The sequence below is a fragment of the Chelonoidis abingdonii genome, chromosome 2 (genome assembly GCF_003597395.2).
Source record: "Chelonoidis abingdonii isolate Lonesome George chromosome 2, CheloAbing_2.0, whole genome shotgun sequence".
Classification (NCBI taxonomy): Eukaryota; Metazoa; Chordata; order Testudines; family Testudinidae; genus Chelonoidis; species Chelonoidis abingdonii.
In genome coordinates this window covers 153,752,817-153,775,591 of record NC_133770.1, presented here as the reverse complement: position 1 = coordinate 153,775,591, position 22,775 = coordinate 153,752,817, and the positions used below count along the sequence as shown (strand labels likewise).

The 22,775-nt window shown below is 50.6% G+C and overlaps 1 protein-coding gene across 9 annotated transcripts in view; it reads right to left on the bottom strand.

The window, feature by feature from the left end:
- Positions 1-22,775, bottom strand: part of TET3 (tet methylcytosine dioxygenase 3) — a 183,039-nt gene that overhangs the window by 87,755 nt on the left and 72,509 nt on the right. Inside the window, exon 1 of one of the 9 annotated variants that reach the window (XM_075062735.1) lies at positions 12,499-12,694. The exons of 7 other annotated variants lie outside the window; for them this stretch is intronic. The gene's annotated coding sequence lies outside the window, so the exon portion shown is untranslated. Of the gene's footprint in view, positions 1-9,376; positions 9,782-12,498; positions 12,695-22,775 lie in introns of those variants that run through there. One more of the 9 variants, XM_075062736.1, reaches the window with a different exon arrangement.

Below are 22,775 nucleotides of genomic sequence, written 5' to 3'. Positions count from 1 at the left end.
ATTGTTGGGAGCAGGGACTGTCCCCTGCTATGATTTACAGTGCCCAACACAACTGGGCCCTGATTCTGATTGTGCCTCTAGATGTTACTGTACAGATGATAAAAATAAACCTGAAAGGGCCACGTTCTCCAGAGATACAGAGAAATTCTCTCCCCACAGTCTAGCTAAGTTCTAAGTAGCTCTGGAGCATGTAACATAGTCACCCCCAATTCCACTACCAGGAAAGAAAAGGGGACCTCATGGGACCAGAACTCCATTAGATGAGGGCATGTCACCCAGGTAAGACTCTAAGGTTATGTCTACACTGCAACAACCCCGGTGACTAACCAATGTCAGCTGACGGGCTTAGAGGGCTCAGATTGCAGGACTATAAAACTGCAGTAGAAACGTTCAAGCTCAAGCTGGAGCCCAAGCTCTGGGACCCCACAGGGTCTACCCAGCAATTTTATAGCCCCATAGCCCATGTCAGCTGACACGGGCCAGCTGCGGGTGTTTTACTGCAGTCTAGTCATGGAACCAGAGAATCACAGAACTGGAAGGGACCTCGAGAGGTCGTCTAGTCCAGTCCCCTACACTCACAGCAGGACTAAGTATTATCTAGACCAGGAGTGGGCAAACTTTTTAGCCTGAGGGCCACATCTGGGTATGGAAATTGTATGTCAGGCCAAGAATGCTCATGAAATTGGGGGCTGGAGGATGGGAGGGCTCTGGCTGGGGGTGCAGGCTCTGGGGTAGGGTTGGGAATGACGGGTTGAGGGTGGAAGAGGGTGCTCCAGGCTGGAGCCAAGGGATTAGTAGGGTGGGAGGAGGGATCAGGGCTGGGGCAGGGGGTTGGGACATGGGAACGGTATCAGGGGTGCAGGTTCCAGGCAGCGCTTACTTCAAGCAGCTTCCAGAAACAGCAGCATGTCCTCCCTCCAGCTCCTATGCGGAGGTGCAGCCAGGAGGCTCTGTGTGCTGCCCTGTCTGCAGGCGCCGCCCCTGTAGCTCCCACTGGCTGCTGTTCCTGACCAATGAGAGCTGCGGGGGCAGCGCTTGGGGTGGGGGCAGCATGCAGAGCCCTCTGGCTGCCCCTAAGCATAGGAGCCAGAGCGGGGACATGCCGCTGCTTCCAGGAGCTGTGTGGAGTGGGGCAAGCCCCTGGCCCTGCGCCCCAGCTGGAGCACCAGAGCAGGGCACGCCCTGGACCCCACTTCCTGGCAGGAGCTCGAGGGCCGGATTATAACATTTAGAGGGCCAGATGTGGCCCCCGGGCCGTAGTTTGCCCACCACTGATCTAGACTACCCATGAGGGATAGCTCAGTGGCTTGAGCATTGGTCTGCTAAACCCAGGGTTCTGAGTTCAATCCTTGAGGGGGCCATTTAGGGAACTTGGGTAAAATTCTGTCTGGGGATTGGTCCTGCTTTGAGCAGGAGGTTGGATTAGATGACCTCCTGAGGTCTCTTCCAACCTTAATATTCTATGATCCTATGACAGGTGTTTGTATAACCTGCTCTTAAAAATCTCCAATGATGGAGATTCCACAACCTACCTAAGCAATTTATTCCAATGCTTAACCACCCTGACAGCTAGGAAGTTTTTCCTAATGTCTAACCTAAATCTCCCTTGCTGCAATTTAAGCCCACTGCTTCTTGTCCTATTCTCAGAGGTTGAGGAGAACAATTTTTCTCCCTCCTCCTTGTAACAACCTTTGTCCCCTCTCATTGTCTACACTGCATTGTAAACCCGGACTTAGGTTTGAGACCAATCCCTCCTACCGTCTACACACAAATCTGTCTGACTCTGGTCAGCAAGCACTCAGGACCCAAGTGGGAGCGAGTGGGTCTGAGCTTGAGACCGGCTGAGACTCATTTCCAAGCCCTGTCATTTTGCAGTGTGGACGCAGATCAAGCTGCAGACCTGAGTCAGATGGTCTGCATGGCACAATATAGATGTGTTAGCACGGCTGTGAGACCCAGGTCCAGCAACTGTAAGACCAGGTTTACAATACAGTGTGGGCTTGGAAACAATGAGTCCACAAGCTTAGTCCCACAGACCCCAATTTACAATGTAACGTAAACAGATCCTAACTGGCCTGCAGCTCCCACTAACCTGACTTTATTTCACTGTTTATTCAAGGAGCCTAGATACTATGGTGATGAGCATAAGCTAAGGGATAAGACACGATGAGAGAGGAGATAGCTAAATGATAAGAGGATGGCTGGCTGAATGATTGGGATTTGATTTGATTGTAATTAGCTTGTAAGCTCCTGAGAGCATGGACAGCAGTGGACCGTGCTGTCTGTCAGCAATTAACACATAATAGTAAATCACCATCATTTGTCTCTATGAGCATATACACACACAAATTCTCCGGGGCTCTCTCTGGAGAATACACTGTAGGCAGCAATCCTGCCCTGGACTCTGGGAGTTGGACTGAGGGCGTCTCACAGCGTTTTTCCACCTCTGCATGTGTCTGACTGCAGGGACATACGGTGGGGAGGGAACATCTGGAGTCAACCAAATACAGTCTGCAAAACAAACAGGAGGAGGCCTAGGCCCCCCGGCCTGAAGTCCTGCCCATCCAGCGCTGCAATCCCCACAGCTTCTCCCACAGTCAGACAGAAACAGACCAGGGTTTGCAGACAAGGGATTTTTGTGACCTAACATGGTCTCTCAGGCAGTCAGTCTTCTTCCCCCTTAATCTCTAGATTGTGTTTCTCGCAGCCGCTCCGAGAGGAGGAGGAGAGCACGAATGTCCTCCACCCCACCCAGACAAAGGAAGCACTGCAAAGGTGCCTCCAACTTGGCATCCTCCCGAGGACTGGCCCATTTTCTCTTTCGCTAGCAGCGTTATTCCAGCGGGCTGAGCACATGGCTGGCTTTGCTGAAGCGCCCTGTCCTCACCTTACGTGGGCGGATCGTCCCTCGCAGGGAAAGAGCAACTGAGAATTGCCACCGCAGGCAACAATGAGGGAACGCCGCTGGCATCAGGACTTGGACACTGAGAACCGATGAATCTGACGCCAGCACTGACAACGACTCCTCCTGTAACTTCTAACATCTAATACATGAATCAGAGATAACAACACTCAGGAGAGAGTTCCGAGGCTGAGGTCTCGTCTACACACATATTTGCTCTGGTCTAGCTGAACCAATGCAAAACCTCCGCATGGGACACACTTACTTGATTTAGTTGGGGATTGGTCCTGCTTTGAGCAGGGGGCTGGACTAGATGATCTCCTGAGGTCCCTTCCAAACCTGATATTGTATGATTCTATGATATTTGGATTTAGTTCCAACCTGTTTCTAAAATGAATTGAAATAAACCTGGATTAACCTGAAATAAGAGTGTCCACACGAGTGTTTGTGCCATTTAACTAAGCCGGTTCAAGGCGCGCCGCGCCACTCAGCATGTAGATGACCTCCATGCAAATTAGCTTGTGGCAATACTCTGTAACTGAAACACAGTCTCCACACGCCGAGTGCTATCTGCAGGAAGGGCCAAGTCCTGAAGGTCTGAACACAGAGATTAACCCTGATCAGAGAAATAGTGAAAAATCAGTTTCATTCCACATGTGGATTTAGAGCCAGGCCGAGCGCCCTGAAAATTTCTTGGCAGGGCACATTTCCTCCAGCACTGCCTCTTCGAGGGGGCGAAAGAACCATCTCACCTCATGGCTCATTCACCTCAAGCCTCTCTGCCAAGGTGAGGGCCTATTAGTGCTGGAGCAAGTGAGACGCCTAAGCCCATTTCACCTACAGTGGAGCCATCTTTCCCTCCATCTTGGTACGTCTGTGGCCCGAGTACTGACGTGCTTCCTGAACACGAGCCTCACGCCACTCCCTGTGAGGTCAGGATTCTCAACCCCATTTCACATCAGCAATACTGAAGCCAGGAGCGGGGAAGAGACAGAGGCCTTGTCCACACTTAAAAACACCACAGCAGCAGAGTGTTTCAGTACAGACACTACCTATGGCTTACGCCAATGGGAGAATCCCTCCCATTAGCATAGGTAATCCATCTCCCCAAGAGATGGTAGCTTGGAAGAATTATTCCGTTGACCTAGTACCGGTTATACAAGCAGCTAGGTCAGCATAACTACATCGCTCAGGGGTGTGGGAAGTTTTCACATCCCTTGGCAACGTAGTTAGGCCAACCTAATTTTCTAGTGTAGACCAGGCCTTACATATGAAGTCTGTGGCAGAGCGAAGCCTCAGCTTCCTGAGGTCCAGTTATGAGCCAGCCTTGTATCCTCTGGCTAATAGTGTACGGCTCAATTTGCCAGACTGAGCAGCAACTTCCCTCCTCACTAATTCCCACTGTGCCCCAGTTCTTAGCCCCAGTCTACACCTAAATATTAGCACAACCTAGCCACACCACTCAGAACTGTAAAAAATATCATGCCCTGTGTAATGCGGTTAGGTTAACCAATGCCCCTGCCCCGGCATAGACTCAGTGAGGTTGACGGAAGAGTTCTTCCGCCGACCTAGCTACAGCCACTCGGAAAGGTGGATTAACTACATCGACGGAAAACCCCCTTCTGTCACTGAAATAAGCGTCTACACTACAATGCTAGGTCAGTGTAGCTGCAGCTATGCCAGTAATGTAGACATAGCCTTAGTTTCATGTCTGAGATGCCTTTCCAATTCACCTTCCCTGAGAACAAAACAGCCCCACTTCAAAGCGAGACTGGAGCAGTCAGTCGCTGGCCAGTATAAACAACCCAAGACCTGCTGTGACCCCATAACAAGGAGAGGCCAAACGAGGTAACTTCCCACTCGAAAGGGACAGCCAGTCCCTTCGGAAATCTTCTAAATACAGCTCTGACCAAGAGGGCTTCTTCAAAGGCGGTCCTGTGTTTTGAGAGAACCCTTAGGGGAAGGGTTCCGTCTCCCACGTTCCATACGGTACTCTAATGTGACACAAATGTTGGTAGCATAAGAAGTCTGTTCCACCCCCCTTCACACGCCAAGGAGACATCTGACAGCAATTTCCCAGGCTGCCAGAGGGACCCGTCTCTGAGGAGACTGTGCTGTTTCGCCTCCCAAGGCCAGGAGCAAGGTAGTAGCACATTTAAGAAAAAACAACAAACCAAACAAGGTCTGTGTTCCCAGCAGTGAGGATGCTGGACCCAGGATGCTCACAGAAAGCGGGGGGAGGGTTGTCCTCAGCAGAGGGTCCATATTCTGGTTTTCTGACTTCGACAGGGGTGGGACATGGGCTCATCACGCCAATCTGGGTGGAGTTAATACGATGGCGTCAGCACCAGTTCAGCGGATCGAATTGTGGTAGGAGGGGAGTGAGGCAGAATTGCTGGAGGGGAGCTCTGTGAACCTCACCCAAAGTTCTTCTCTCTGAGAGCATGAATAGCAGGGATTTCAGACCCTCGAGATCTGCTGGAGCAAAAGTTTTCAACCATCCTCCCTTTCTTTGTGGCTAGACAGCAGGAAGAGCCTCAAACTCTTTTCTGATGTAACATGAGGGCATGGAATCAGCAGGATCGTTGTTCCCTGGGCTAGGGGCCTTGTGGGGCTTCCCTTGCCCCTTTCCAGCCTCCACGGAGCCCTGCTGCCAGGGGCCACTCAGCTGTCCCCTCAAAGGGAGATCCCATGGTGCAGAGTGGGAACTAGGAAAAGCTAATGCAGCCTCAAATTTCTGTGGATTCCTCACCACCAGCTGGGAGGGGACACATATATACCACCCACCCAGCCCCCACTTCCATGAATGGATCTCTCTCTCAGATAAATGGGGGGGAACCCTCTCCCTGCACCCACACACGCAACCCATTTCATTCTGCCCATGCAGGACAGTTCCTTGCTCTAGGTTGCTTCTCCAGGGCTGTGTAACCCAATGACAGGTGTCTCCTCACTTCCCAGGGCAGCCAGTCGCACAGCCGAGCAGATATTCAGACTCGATCTTCCTATAGTTCATCTCATCCCATCCTTCTTAGTTATGGCCATCACCTAGACAAGACCTTCTACCCTTGGTGTCCATGTCTGCTGAATGCCCATAAAGGGTTACCAGCTTCTCTCACTCTGTCCCACTCTACACTTATTGAATTCTTGTTCCAAAAATCAGTCCTCTCCAGCCCAAGCACCACGTTTGTTTCTCTCCTTCAAATTCCCTCTAGCTCGCTAGCCCTGTGGGGCCTAGACCTGAAACCAGAACTCCAGATCTCAGCTCACAAGGAAAGAAGTCTGGTCTTGTGGCTAAGATGCTCTGACTGGCAGACAGCAGAGGAGACCTAGGTTCAATCCTCAGCCCTGCCACCAACTCCTTGGGTCAAAACAGGTGAGTCTTGAAAATCTGGCTCTACGTGTCCCAATGGGAGCTGCTGACCACGTTTGAAAATCTGGCCATCTCAGAAGGGTGACTGCAGCATGCGAGGACAAGGCCACACTTAGTTTGATCCAGTAGCTCAAAAAGCCAATAGCGGTGAAGCCATGGCAGCATGGGGTTGCCACTCGAGTAAACACCCAGGGTCCCGGCTGGGCTCCCACAGCCTGAGCTTCACCACTATTAGAGTGAGCTAGCTCAGGTGTGTCTACACGTGCTGCATTTTGTCACACCTCTTACTGCAGCACAGACAGACCTGAAACCTGAGTTTCCCCATCTGTTCCAACAAGGATAGCAGCACTTCACAGGCATGCAGGGTGTCCATCGCATCGCCAGTGTTATGGAGGAGAAGAGAGCTTCCAAGAACCTAAGCAGGCAGGAAAGGTCTGAAACAGAGCTGGGCTCTGGAAATTCCTCCTAGCTGCTCTGTTACCCCTACCCTGAGATGTCTCTCATGGGTGGGGAGGGGAGAACACTGGTGTAACCGCAATTAGAAATTCAAGAGGCATGAAAAAGGAGATGATGTGGTGCTGAAAACCATCGAGGGTCACACAATTATAGTCGTTTTCTCAGCAGCTTGGCCAACACGCCAGCTTTGACATGCTTCATTTAAGCTCGTTGAAAATATAGAGAAATATTATCAGAGTGGGGGACCGAGTGCATTTGGAGACCACTGCGAAAACAGCGCTTGGCGTCTTAATGAATATTAACAACTTACAGTTGAACCCTGGCATCCAGTGACCTCCCAGGGCTTTGAAAACACTAAGTCCCACGCAATCAGGACAGCACGGGGATGCTGCTGTTGATCAGGGCTGAGCAGCATCAGCAGAGCTCTGCTCAGGGAAAGCCCAGGGCTGGGACAGCAGCGGCAGCTGGATGTCATGCGAGAGTCCATCAGCGGCCAGGCAAATGCGAGCTTTGGCTCTCACTACTAGTTGCTGTCACTCCCAGATGCTGACCTCACCCACAAAACATTGGTGAATCGAACCTCCAGTCCACAGAACCAAGCCGAGCAGCTCAACCTGAGGCTGTAAACTGGCTTAGCCAGTACAAGGGCCACGCCTGCACCGTAGATGCACATCAGACATTTGCTCAGGTGTGTCTTGCAGAGAGCAACACACAACAGGCTGTGGGCTTCAAGCTCACGGAACTCAAATGCAAGACTCTTGTTGACTTCAGTGGGAACATGACCATGCCTGGGATAGCTATGGGAGGGCACAGGGATATTAAAGGGTAACTATGCATGCTGCACATTGGTCGTCTTTGCTCCCACTGTGTTTATCACCCGCCCGGGGATTCCATTAAGGACCAGGATAAAGAAAAACAAAAACAATCACACTATAGTTCACATGAAGGCTGTCAGTCAGGTGGGGGGGTGTCTTTGGGTGATCTGCTCTAGTTAAGCAAGAGAGGGGCACGATGCAAGGATCACCGGGCGATGAACACAGTGACCCCTTCTGGCCTTAAAACTTTTGAATTGATGAAAAAGTTCCTCTACAAACCCCAGGCTCTGCTCAATTAAATGCTGAAGGAGGTAGGAGGGATAGAGGCAAAGCGCATCATCCGACCAAGCTACAGCTCAACTGGGAGCTGCAGTCCAGGGCGATAAGGTATGGAAGACTGCATCCCGGAGACCCAATTCCGCTGTGCGGGTGGGCTCTCCAAAGGGTTAATTATAAATCTAATATATTTTACAGATCAGAGGCAGTTTTTTCACACACGAAGCCAATCAAATCTACCCCTTATCTAACAAATCCTGCACATCACGGCTTTTCCGCCCAGCTCCCTTTGTTCCTTTGCAGCACAGCTAGGGGTGGGGGAACTCTGAGGAGGAACCTCTACAATTCGTGCCTTTTCCCCTGCTTCTCTCCCAACACACACACAAACATACACACACCCCAGCCATCAGCAGCATCGCCGCCCCTGCCCCCTTGGCCCTGACAAGGCTTTGGATCTGCCAGTCTGTGCAAGGATCTTGCAGGATGTGCATTGTGAGACCATTCTGCTTCCTTAGTGTGGATCAATTATTCAGACTCCCTTTCTCTCTTTTGCCTGAGTGACGCTGAAGAAATCAACCTCTCACCGGACAAAGTCACCCCAGTTTTCATGACAAATATGCCATCCCCCCACCTCGATTATCACCACCATTTTCCCTTGAAAACGCACCTCTGGGCTTACTCTCCTTTTATTTACACAGCCAAAAAATATCTTTTTTTTTTTTTAATCCTCAGCTTCTTTCCCCCCCAATGACCGTTTTTAAGTTCCCCAGAAGTGAAGCAGACAATATTTTTAGAAGGAAAAAAAAGTCCACCTTAAGGGAAAGTGAGTTTGTTTTTTTTTTAAATGCCACGGCCAAAAAAAGAAAACCACACACACACACACACTTTGGAAAGCTTCCAAATTCAGTAAGCTACTTAAGAAAATAAGTTAGTAGCCATTTATAATTTAAGATCATTACAGGAAAACCCCACCGCGGATCTCCAAGAGCTTACAAATGACAGGGTAACCTTTGTACCGAAGAAATGTGTTTCCTCTCTCATCTTCCCCACCACCACCACTCGCCTCCCCGTCTAGTTATTTTGGTGCCCCAGGGGGCAAATGCTGTCAAAGCAAACTCTCTCTGAGCTCGCCCCCTGCCCAGATGGCTGCATGGAACCGGTGCAAGAGTTTAGAAAATGTGGGGAGCAGCAGGGCTGGTTTTCCATAGCAACAGCTTACAAAGGTCAGTGCCCCCCCATCGTCACCCTGAACTACAACTGTGTCTGCCAGTTCAGCTGCGGTTTGCAAATTCTGCTATTTAAACATGACACGTACTGCTGCTGCTGTCTTCCATCAGCTTTGTAATCTCTGCATGCAGTAGATCGATAGACAGATACCAGAGAAAGCTGCACCAGATTAACACACACACACACACACCATGGCCAAGGTTTAACCAAACACACACACACATGCGCGCGCCGGGTAAACCTTGGCACTCTCTGTAACAAAGACAGAGACAGACAGACAGACATCTCGGAAAACTGCACACAAGGGAAAGATAAAAAGGGAACACTTACATTTGCAGAATCCACTGGAAAAGAACCAAAAACAGAAAGGCGAAAGGAAAGGGAAGCACGGAAGGGTCCACAGGAAAACGTGACACACCACAACTAAGGACCACAGAGGAGGAAACACTGATCTAGTTATTCAGCCTACACACACTTCCCCCTCCCCCCGCCGAACAGCTGTAGGGGCCATTATCCTTCTTGCACAGTGCACGTACATAGCCGGAATGGCAGCAGTACTGCAGGCAGGCAGAGAAAGCAGGGTCGGTGCGGGCGACGGAGGGACAGAATTAACTCCCCCACCCTTTTGAAATAAAACGCCGCGCTCCGGCAGGCTCAGAGGGGGCAGGCCTCGGCCTCTTCAGGGAGGCTTTGAAAAAGCAAAAGAGAGAAATGGATAAATACATCATCGACCGGCACCAAATCCCCCGCCCCCAAACAGCTGAGATTCAGCATTTTGCAAGCGCTGAGTTTTTCTGCCTTCAGCTTCAATCGAAGAACCTTAAATGCCCCCTGACTGCTCTGTTAAAGGGACCGGTAACATATGCTGCTACTGCAGCACAGACGTAACCCCCATATTCCTTAATGCAGGGCTGGGCGCTCCTGTTTGGGAGCATGGCAGTGGCCGGCTGCCGTTTTCTTTAATGCACTATGGCATTTCTGGTGGGAAAGCCTCAGTCCGATCGGTGTTCACTGACCCCCCCCCCCGCAGACCCTCAACCTGGGGCGAACGCAGATCTGGATCAAGGAGACCCTGCGTGGGAATGAAAGCAACTAGCCACCCTTCTCCCTGCTTTGACTTCCCCTCTGATGTAATCAGGGAAGCTCACAGAACCAAGGAGTTGTGGAGTCACTCCACCGTACATGCCTACGTAGAGTCATGCTGCCAATCACCTACTGCGCGGCACGGATCCCGATCACGAGGTCCTAGACTTGTAATCCGCTCACTGACGGAAGAATCAAAATCATCTCGACAGCAATACTGGGGAGGGGATAGGTAACATTTTCCCGTCATCTCTGATCAGCTAAGAGCCACCACCTAATGATCCAACAAGCTTTACACGCGTTATTTCTCCTGCTCCTGGCTCCCAAGGCGTTTGGGGAGCTAAGCGCAGCTCCGTCAATCCTAAATCTCAGGTGCCTGGAAGAAGACGGTGAGCTGGATGGCTCAGGAGCTGGTGCGGGGAAGGAGGAGTCATCTGGTTCAAATCCTGGTATGTGGGTAGAGACTCTGATATGCTGGCTCCTTGGTGAGAGGTTGGGGGCTCTGGTTTTCCTAAGGGGGTGTGCGTCCGCATGTCACAAACCACAACCCCTGCTCTTTGTGATACAAGACGACAGCCTCAATCCAGCTGCTAATGACACAAAACCCAGCATCCAGGCTGGCCACATGTTGGCAGTTTCCATGGGATGGAAGAGGACTGAATGGACCCTAGAGATCTCACTCCCATCTCATTCGCTAGAAGGTCACCAAGACAAGGGATCTGGGACACATCAACACAGTGGTACAGGGGAACCATACACTGCTGCGAGCTGCTCCATGGGGAGACAGATGGGCTCTGTCCTGCAGGGGTTTTCCAATCCAAAAGCACCACGTGAACTCAAAAAGAATCTAAAATAAGCCAGCTTCAATGGCAAAGGAACCACAAACGCCAGCAGCACTGCATCTTCTGGGTACAGGAATGGAAGAGGCTTTCCCAGTGGCTCGATGGGACAAGACATGAATGGGAAGAGATTGCAAGTGACCCTTCGCGTCTTCCAAGAGCTGGTAGTTGCCAGAATCCTCTGCAGAACAAATCCATTCATCTCCCCACGGAGCAGCCAGCAACAGCGTACGGTTCCCCCATACCACAGTGTTGATGTGTCCCAGACCCCTTGTCTTGGAGACCTTCTGGTTGTTCCCCGGGGGCTGCCATGATCACTATTCCCGATGAGGTACAGACCTATTGCACATGTCCATTATGCTTTGAGTCCAAGCAGCCTCATGCTTATGGAGTTAATTCTCAGGCCCTCAAAGGTCTGTATGAACCGGCAGTGATCAAAGACACAGGGAGCGCAGAGAAATGTGGTCCACAAACAGGACAGCTCTGGAGCTCCACAACTGTGATCTTCAAAAGGAGTTAGGTGCCCAACTCCTACCAACTTTTAACAGGCACTAAGCACCTGATTCCCTCGGGCTCCCAACCCACGTTGCCTCTGTAACACGCCAGCTAAGTGTGCTACGTCCCACTCAAATGTCTGGCCCAGGTTAAGAACCTGCTACCACAACCAGCAAAAAAGGAGTGACAATCTCAAGCAATAGAAATGTGTGCTTTGAGCACTGAAGAGCTGGGGTTCAAACCATTTTTGATGCTTTGCAAAGGAACGAGTGTTCATTTACAAATCGGGGGCAGGATATTTTCCAGATTTTAAAATAATATTTAATGTCAATTTCCCCCATCTGCCCCAAAGGCAGAGGGAAGCCCAGGATAAAGGCATGCACTAAGTGGGCATCTTAAGTTTTCCTGGTCCCTGGGGAAGACTGGTCTAGACTTGATGCTAAAGGGGACACCTGCCCAGCCTTGTATTTGCTAACTTTCTAAAGCTCACAATAGCCCTCCAGAGTAAAATCCTGTTATGACTGGCCAGATGGGGAAGCTCTTACAGGAAACTGCAGGGGGTCTATGGAGAACTAAGTATTGCAAATGTAGTGACATCCCAACTCCTTCAGTGAGCAGGGCATGTGGCTAGGATGACGGAAGACAAACCAACTAAGCTTCTCTTGAAGGCTAGCCGTGTGCTGGCTGACCTCCTGGCTGCCTCTTCTCAATCATCCTTGTTAGTCACATCACAAGCTGCTCGGGACGCCAGTGGACACACGAAGCCCAAGAGTCCCCAAGGGCAAATGGCTGGGTAGAAGCTGCTGCTGTCCTGAGAATAAGAGAATGCAATCCTCTGCTGTGCCACTCATAACGGTCTCGCTGCTGCCTTATGCCCTTCCTGTTTGTCTTACCCACCTTTCATCTGTTGTCTCTCATCCCAGAGTTAGACTGCAAACTGCTTCCTTTCCACTATATGAACACCCAGCACAACGGGGCCCCGATCCCCAATTTGGGGCACTAGACACCGTACAAATAAACAAATATAATACTAACCAGAGGGCTCAGAGAAGAGGAATCCTGAGGACTGTGAACCACCACATGCCCAAGAGCAGAGCACCAAATGCGATCTTGTGGTTAGAGCAGGGAATCAGGAGTCCAGGCATCCATTCCCAGTGTGACTATTGATTCACCGGGAGGGGCACAAAGAGCCAGCACAAGGGCCTGTCTATGCCACATGCAAGCCCAGAGTGTGAATTTCACCCACTGCATTTCGTTTAGATTGCACTCCAGCGTTCCTGGAAACGCTGTGACAGACACTCCCAAAACGTCTCTGCAGTGCCCCAGGAGGGACCTCAGTCCTTATCTAGAAGGACCACTCTGTCTGAAACAGAGAGGTGGCTGACTGTCTAGTCTAGCCAGACTTTTGGCCTCTTGGCAAAGGCCATCCGCCATGCCTGCAGGGGTTGAATTACTCTAGTGGGGTTGTAATGCTGAGAACTCTCCTCTTGTGCAAGAGACTGGGACTGGCTTCAAGGCAGTACTTGGTGATCCAAGACTCTTAGCATTGTCCTACCATGCAAAGGAAAGGCAGCAGGAGAGAGGGAAGGAGAAGAACGGGGTCTTATCATGCCTGGGGCTTGTGGCTCATATAAAATGCCATCGCAATTCACTGGGCTCGGTGCAGGAATCGCTGCGTGAAATGATATGGCCAGTGCCATGCAGGAGGTCAGATGATCATGATAGTCCCTTCTAGCCTGGCCATCAATAGGCCAGACCCTCAGCAGGGACAACTCAGCGCAGTGTCAATGACTTCACTGGCGCTGCACTGATTTATGCCCACTGAGGATGTGGCCCCGGGATCAGTCACAAGCACACTGACATGTGCAAACGCTCTGTCCCCTCCCCAGCAAACTCCTGAATATCAGTCCCACTCAGAACTCAAGATTGGGTATCCTGAAAATTTCTGAATGGCCCCAGACTATATAGTGTCTACAAAATCTGCTCATCTTACCCCCGGGATGCATTCAGTCCAGTGGCTTTACTAGGAAAAGCTTGTATGCTTCGGCACTGAGAGTTTTATCCAGACTTTTTCTCGTAGCATGACTCATCATTTGCCCCTCAACAGACCAGAGACCTCAAAGCACTTTACAAGCATGATGCAATTAAGCCTCCACTCTTCCCACCCCCATATTATTATCCCCACTTTTCAGATGTTGAAACTGAGGCACAAGAGAGGTTTACTTGTCCCTGGCTGTGACCCAGTGGCAGAGTGAGCCAGTGGCAGATGCAGGAATAGTACCAGGTGTCCTGAGTGCCTGCTCTAACCTGCAGCAGAATGCGCTACCAAGTGGGATAACAGGATGCTACGGTAGATTTAGCCCGTTAGCAGAGCGCCCACTCTGGTAGAGAGATCTCCTTGACTGGAACATGTCCTGAATGTTACTAGTCCAGCCACCTCCACAGCTGCTTTGTCAGAGCAGCCGTGCTGAGCTGGCACCTCACAGAAGGTGTATCCAACCTCTTGCAGGCTCTATCTTTCAGCTCCTGCCTATATAATCTGGTTGACAACCTATCCATGAGACTAACCATAACAGTATCAGTGAGGACATGGCAGTATCAGTGAAGACATCTATTGGATACCTTGAGGCAGAGAAGCGCTTGCGGACATCAGCTGGCCTGGGCACTGCTTGCCAAAGGCCATTAAGAAAACCTGTGGTTTAGATTTGACTGGATCCCTAAGGAGAAGCAAGATCCTGCCATCCCAGGAGGGAACAAGCCTTTGAATCCCAAAGCAACCCTGTGTCAGCCTGTTAAGCATCAGAACGAGAGATGAGCCCACATCTCTGTGTCTGGATTGGGACCGGTAGTCCCTAGCTGCGCAGCCAGACCATCTAAAAACCAGAAACGGTTCAAAGATGGGGGCTATTTTTTTAAAAATCTCCTGAACGAATAATCATAATAATAAATAACCCAGAACAAAACAGACGAGTCTTTCTTCCATGTTCCTGCTCGCTGTAAATCAAGTGTCACTCCCGAAGCCAGCTCCAAACCGCACACTCACTCCGCAGGAAAAATCAACAGCTGGCAAAGCCAGGGAACAGGTTTTAAATGCCTCTTGTACAGGAAGCACCAGCCCAGCTTGATCCTTGGGCCTGCAGGGATTTTTTGTGTGTTTGCTTGTTCCCCTCGTGTTTCAGAGGCACCAAGGGGCAGCTGGGTGCCTGGCTCTCCCCTACAAATGAATGTGAATTGGGGTCCTGCCCTACTTCCCAGTGTGGTAAGCAACAAAGCCGCCCTGGTGGGAGTCTGTTAATAACTCACTTATAATAAGGCAAATACAAACACGGGACCATTCAGCCAGCTGCCTCCACGGGTACCTGGCATTACCAAGCCCAGGAGCACCCCAAAGGAGAACAAAGGGAAATTAAACACTAAAATGGGCTGGGACCACACCAGCCAGTGTGGCTATCATCTGGCAGCACCAGGTGACAGGGCAGGGGTGGGTCAGAGGGTGGAAGGTACCCAGGGGCAGCTGACCCAATGTAGGCAGCATACTCCAATAGTTAGAGAAGAGGAAACCAGAGTCAAGGTGCCTGGGTTCTATTCTCAGCTCTTGGTGTGAATCAGTTCACTTCCCTGTACCTCAGTTTCCCCAGCCATAAAATAGGGAAAATGGTATTTCACCACCTCTTTAAAGCAACCAAAGATGTACAGCTGTAGAAGCACGCTGGGGCAACATAAGGGGAGTTCATTATTCTTTGTGCGGTGCTTAGGGGCCCAAAAAGTGCAACGTACCATATTCACTTGGTTCTCATCTCATTATGCACAGCCCTGCTCTTTAAACTAGCGTGGGGTCCGAGTGACGGGCAACTGGCTGCCCGCGGAGCTTTCTGACAGTAGCTGCCCTCTGCCTTCCCAGCTCTTAAAGCAATTCCTGAGCTTCCAAACCCTGACCTGTGTTACGATCTGCTCCTCTTCCCCAGACACATTCACACACACGTAAACACACACACACACACAACACGCGTGTCCACACAAAACCCACACACAGAGCTTCATGCACAACTCCCCCCTCCACGTTTGTGTGCTCATGCTCCTTGTATGCCTGTGTCTGCACACACGTTCCCATACTTCCAGACAGCTCCACACGCACGTATGGGCACTCGCACAAAACCCATGTACACACACACACACACACCACCCACCCACACACCACACCCACTTCGGCTGAGGACAGGAAGACCCAGAGCCTGAATGATGTCAGCTACCGAAGGGCGTGTGCAGTGTACACACAAGCTGAGCTCCATCCTGTTCTCACACGCCCACTCCAGCTGCAGTGGCTTTGTCCTGTTCAGTGGCTTCCCCACCCTGGAGAGCTCCTGCCCAGTCTGGAGGATGGTGAGAGGCATACATAAAAAAGGCAAATCACCAAACTCTACCTAACCCTGGTGGGCCAGCGGCATCGCTTCCCCTTTCTCAGCTAGACACCTGCCCCTCTTTCTCCCGGGTTTGTAATCTGTACCTGCCAAGAGAAAGTTGATCATGCTCCTCCCCTCACTCCCCACCGCACCTGCTGGTGCTGAAATGGGACCAGCTCCTCAGCCGTTGTCATTCAGCACAGCTCCCGCTGGAGTCAATGGAGCAATGCCAATTGATGCTGGCTGAGGAGCTGGCCCCAGCGTTTAACAAGTAGAGGACCAAGGAGAAATCACAGGCTGGGCTACAGCCAAGTGAAGACGGCAATTCACTCCAGTTCACTGTTATTTAATGAAGGTATGGCTGTAGCACCCCAGGGCTCAGTCCAGACTGCACTAAGTAAAGGAGAGCAATGTCCCTGCGCTTACAGACATCCCAATCTTAGGAGATGAGGAGGGTGACAGACCAGTCAAATACATCCTGTACTTAGACACATGGGCTATTTGTCTGGGGTTTTTTTTGTTTTTTTTGTTTTTTTACACACTTATTGTAAGTGCTGACTAGCTACATCTGTCCCTCAATCCAGCCATCACAACGGGCTGATTTCTTATCAGGTAGCACAAAAGGGGTGAATTTAAAGGAGAGATTTGAAGGGCAGAAAGGAGCCTTTCAGAGCAGCACAAGGGAGGCAGCAGATAGGGCACGGGGCTGGAACTCAGAAGCCACCGGTTCTATTCCTAGTTCTGCCATGGACCAACTGTGGGAACTCAGGCAAATCCCATTCTACACTCTGTGACTCAGTTTCCCCTTCCACTCTGTGTCTGTCCTATCTATTTTAACTGTAAGCTCCTCAAGGCAGGGATTGTCTCTTGCTCTCTGTATGTACAGAGCCTCAAACAACGGGGCCCTGATCTTGGTTGTGACCTCTAGTTTCTACCATAAGTAATAATCTTCTAAGTGTCACAGCAGAGGGGGGTTCTAAGGAGACGTTTGAAGGGGCACGGAGCAGAGGCCCTGCCCATTATTCCAGGGAGGGTGCGCTACTTAAAAGGCAGGGTCGATTTAGCTTTGCCCCATTCAATTCTCTTTTCTATTATGTATTTTATACAGTCTACAAACAGCAGCTGTTCCTACAGCTCCAGGGAAGTCAGAATGAAATTTCTGCGCTGCTTGCTCTCCTCCCCTCTCATCCCCAGCCACCTTTCTCTCTTCACCAAACTCCACCCCAGGCAGAGCTAATTGCGCTGACACCGAGGCCAAAGGAATGAGGAGCATGCTGCTGGTACAAAAACCTCTCCCCTCCCCGTCATTCCAAAGGCCTCAGAGTGAGACCTTGTCCTGGAGAGCCTGCAGTCTGAATGGAGAAAGGGCAGGAGGGGAAACTGAGGCACCCAGCAGGTCAGTGGCAGAGCTGGGACTGGAACCCAAGTCTCCTGACTCCCCGTCCAGTGTACTGTGCATTAGGCCGCTGCCTCTCCAACTGATCTAGCATGTTGCTGAGACCATGGGTTTGCTGTAAGATCTCGCCAATGCACAAGCGCGTTGGCAGGCAATGCAGCACACGTTCCCCCAGATCTTCATGGGGGTGTGGGAGAAAGGACAGGAGGATTTTCATTCCAGCCCGAGCTAAGTCCTTTTCTGGAGGGACAAAAAGGATCAATCAAAGCCCCCTACCCCAGATGCCAATTGCAGCGACTGGAAAGACCCCCAAGACTTCAAAGGGTTTTGGATCAGGCCAGGTTTCCTTGGAGGAGGGGGAAGAGTGTGGAATTCAAAGCAGTGTGTTACTCAAGGGCTGGGCTACCAGGTGGCTCTGTCCCAGATTACTCGCAGGAAACTGGACAGACAGGGTCACTGCAAAGCTGGACAGATGCTTCACTTAAACCAGACAAGAGACATGCCCAAGCTGCCCCCCCTACAACCCTGCCCTTGAGGAAGCAGGGCAATAGGGGCTGGCCAGGCTGCCTGTGTTTAGCTGTTTCTACTCACAGGGAACCAGAGAGCTGATCAGATCGAAGCTGTACCAGCTAATGCTTTCAATTATGAGTTCCGGCAGCTAGAGGATGTGGGGGGGCGGCTGCTCAACCCCCGCCCCCTCCCTGGGGACAAAGGTCTTTGCCATCATCAGCTGCGGCTTTGGCTGATTCGGGGGAAGGAGCAGGGGGAGGAATGGAAGTCCCATTGCACGGCACAGCTCTGTCATGCGGGGAGCGGTGTGTGTGTAGCAGAGTATACTCAGGAGGTCAGCGAGGGAGATGCAAACACGCCACTGACAACCAGAAACCTCAGACTTCCAAGAGACTTGAGTCTCACTGGCTCCCTGCCTCGCACTTCAGCGTGCGAATGGAGTACATCCAGGCCAGAGACTCAGCTTGCGGTTTCCCTGCACTGGCACCATCACTGCTGCTGCTTCACAAGGGCTGGCTACGAGATCCCTGTGCTGGGTGAAGGAGCAATGCCCATTAGGGTCAGTCTGTACTGCCTGGTAAAGCCAGGCTCCGGTTTGCACCCAAACCCCTCTACCTTCTGCACTCAAATGTGTCTGACTTGGGCTGCCAAGCACTCCCGCCTTGGATCCCGGGAGCCACCTGCAGGGGATGGATCTGAGTCCAAGACCTGCTGAGACTCGGGTCCCAGTGCTGTCATTCTGCCATGCGGACACAGCTCAAGCCGCAGGCCTGAGACAGAAGGGCTGCGTAATGCAGCATGGAACCATTAACATGGCCAAGACCTGAGTCCAGCAATTGTAAACCAAGGTTTATAATGCAGTGTGGACACGAGTGCGGGCTTGGAAACTGTGAGACTACAAGACCAGGCCCCACAGACCCTGATTTACAGGACAGCATAGACCACAGATAGGTAACCTATGGCACGGATGCCGCAGGCGGCATGCAAGCTGATTTTCAGTGGCATTCACACTGCCCAGGTCCTGGCCACTGGTCCGGGAGGGCTCTACATTTTAATTTAATTTTAAATGAAGCTTCTTAAACATTTTAAAAACATTATTTACTTTACATACAACAAAAGTTTAGTTAGATTTCATAGACTTATAGAAAGAGACCTTCTAAAAACATTAAAATGTATTACTGGCACGCAAAACCTTAAATTAGAGTGAATAAATGAAGACTCGGCAACTACTTCTGAAAGATTGCCGACCCCTGGTGTAGACAGACCGTTAGCTGCAATATAAGGATAATAAAACTACCACTACAGTATGTGTAGGGCCCTACCAAATTCACCGCCATGAAAAATGCATCACAGACCATGAAATCTGATCTTTTGTGTGGTTTTACCCTGTACTATACAGATTTTACAGACTGCTCTGAAGGCAGCACCCTGCCAGCACCAGCACAGAAGTAAGAGTGGCAATACCATACCATGGCATCCTTACTTCTGCGCTGCTGCCTTCTGAGCTGGGCAGCTGGAAGGTGGCAGTTGCTGACTGAGGGCCCAGCTCTGCAGGCAGCAGCACAGAAGTAAGGGCGGCAATACCATACCAGGCCATCCTTACTTCTGCGCTGCTGCTGGCGGCGGCGCTGCCTTCAGAGCTGGGTTCCCAGCCAGCAGCTGCTGCTCTCCAGCTGCCCAGCTCTGCAGGCAGCACCACTGCCAGCAGCAGCGCAGGAGTAAGGGTAGCAGTACTGCAACCCCCCCTACAATAACCTTGTGACCCCCTCCGCCTCCTCACACACCCCCACACGCACGCACACACCCCCACTCCTTTTTGAGTCAGGACCCCTTCAATTACAACACTGTAAAATTTCAGCTTTAAATAGCTGAAATCGTGAAATTGACAATTTTTAAAATCATATGACTGTGAAATTGACCAAAATGGTCCATGAATTTGGTAGGGCCCTAAGTATGTGCCACGCAACTCTTAGGGTGAGACCTGCATTACCAACTCCTACTGGGAAAAGTGCAGGATCACATGTAGATGATACAAGAATCAGTTATTTAATTTAGAGCAACAGTTCTCAACCCTGGGGATATGCAGAGGTCTTTCAGGGGGTACATCAACTCATCTAGGAATTTGCCTAGTTTTACAACAGGCTACATAAAATGCACTAGCCAAGTCACTACCACTAAAATGTCGTCAATGACATTTATACTGCTCTATTTGTTATCCACTGAAATGTAAGTACAATATTTATATTCCAACTGATTTATTTTATAATTATATGGTAAAATGAGAACATAAGCAATTTTTTAGTAACAGTGTGGCTGGGACACTTTTGTATTTTTATGGCTGATTTTTTTAAGCAAGTCATTTTTAAGTGAGGTGAAATTTGGGGGCACATGAGACAAATCAGACTCCTGAAAGGGGGACAGTCATCTGAAAAAGGGTGAGAGCCACTGATTTAGAGCAAAGAACATGCCTAACTCAGGAGACCCTGGTGTACTCTACACTTGTTCCTCGCACCATCCACGTCCCATCCTTCCCCAGCAACCAGTAGTGAAAATAAATATATGTAGCTCAGCACCCACAAGCAACCCTACAATAACAAACTGGTGCAAGCAACCCTACAATAAACCAGTGTTCACAAGCAGCCCTATAATAACAAACCCCTGCACAAGCAGGATGAAAGAATTAAGCAAGAAAAGGAAGATCTTTGCCTTTCATGTTCCTAGGGGCACTGTAAGAAAAAGCAAATTGAAGGAATAAGAAATTTTATTAAAGTTAATGTTAAAAAATATTATATACTACATACACAGTTTAAAAAAAGTGTCTGTACATCTGGGTATAGTGCTTAGATTATCCACAAATACAAAGTTTTTAAAGTGATAAGATACATATAGCGCATAATCAGCAATAGCCCACATTTAGGTGAGTACATTTAAGAATAGTTTAGATATTAGCATCCAAGTATTCGGGTACATCACTCATGAAAAGTTATATGTGCTTTCCAGTACCAACTCTCCGTGTATCAATGAGTGAAGATTGTCCCTCAGTAATTGGGAATTTAGGGTAGGCTGTCCATTTGGAAAACACAATGCATGAGGAAAGTATTTCAGTTACTTTCCCCACTGTGCTTTTCATTGGCAGTCCAGCTCAGCCCCCCTGGTATTGCCGATGTCCGGTATGACAAGGGCCTTTCCAAGACATCCTAGCTGACTGCATTGGGCATTTCACTAAATCAATACAAGCAGCACTTCCCCACACCTTCTGCAAGCTACAGCTCCCCCCGGGGGGCTAAGGGAGACACCAGTCAGAAGAGCCAGCTATGGAGGCAGCCACACTGATCATTCCATGGAGCCAGAAGGGAAGGCAGGATGCCAAGAGCAGGGGGCTGGCTTCAGATCCGACACGCACCTTGCAGCAAGGGGTAGCCTGGAGAGCATTTCAGGGAAAGGAAGATCTGGGAACTGTCTGCTGTCAGATATGCTGGAGCTTACTCCCTCAGCAGTTCTTTGGGAAGAATCCCGCCTGACCCTGCGCAAACCACAAGGAAATAAGACATGAGGAAAAAGGCCGAGGGCTGGTTTGAGGCTGGGGAGCAGATCTAACACTGCCATAGGCTCTGCCCACTGACTCCACACCATAGAAAAAGCTGGAACCCCAGCCACTTCCTATTATTTTACAGGTACATGGGATTCAAGGGCAGCTGAAAGATGCCAGCGTGACCCTCCAGGAGACCAAGGTATCAGATTCTCTGCCCCACTAAGCTCACCCTCTGCTGTGTTAAGCTGCCCCAGCTTTGCCTGGAACACACACTTTGCAGGCAACATTCTGACTTCAGCCACCCTGGTGCAAAGCCAGATTGGCCCTGGTAAAGTCAACGGAGCTCCTTTGGATGTCTGCCAACATGCAGGTGACTAGGATCTTCCCCCTGCAACTTACACTCTTCACCCGTGAGGCGCTGGGCAGCCAGGCACAGCTGAGCATGATGGGATGCCCCAGAGTAAGACACTGGCAGGGAGGACAGAACCCTGGATCTCTCGACCCAAGAGCCTCTACGGCCTGTGTTCAAAGTCCGCTAGCTTCAGTGCTCTAGCAGACTCAACCTCAAAGTGGTCCAGGCATTAGGTAGGGACAGAAAGCCCTACCACGTAAACTTGGTTTCCCTGAGAACCCGGGAGCTGTTCCCGTGCCTGGCCCCATGCAAAGCTCTGTGTCCTACGTCCGAGAATTCACATACAAAAGCTGCTGCTCTATGGATAAGTGCCCTGATTTTGCCTTTGCTCAGCATAAATCTGGAATAAACCACACTAAAGTTGATGGACTCATAGAAGGATACGTGGGAGGAGAATCAGAACCGTGGCCTTTCTAATAACAGGTGAACTCAGGGCAATAGGTGGGGGCAGCGAACACCCCTTACTATCTGCTCCCATCTTGTAGGGGGCTCTCCCGCAGGGACCACCTTGGCCCCAGGGTTCGAATGGTACTCAGTCATACAGAGAAACCGCAGCCCAAGTGTCTGGAGAAATAGGGGGAGAAGAAACCCAACATTTGTGCTCCTGGGGCTCCTGACCAAAGCCAAGCTCTGCATCTCTTACTCCAGCAAGCGTCCTGGTGAATATTAACACCTGGGCATCGCAGTCAGCCTAGTCCTGCCCAGCCGTTCTCTGATCAGCTGTGTGGCAGCCAGGGTAGCTGGTGGAGGGGGCAAGGGCTGCTCCATTCACAGTCCCCAGGGCTTGTTCAGTGCTTCAGACCCATGACTTGATGGAACAGCCCCTGTCAGGCCGTGCATGAGCCCAGTACAGAGCTGAGATGGCAGGTATCACAATAGGACTGCAGGTGGCTGTGTGTGTCACCAGGGCTGCCACAGAGGATAATTGGAGAACTGCACAGCTGGGCAACACAGGAGGGACAGTGAAAGATCTCCAATGCCCTACATCAGTATCATTCTCGGGGAGCGGGGGGTCTACTTTACCTTGTATCCTCCTCTTAGTTGCTTTTCCTGCTACTCTGT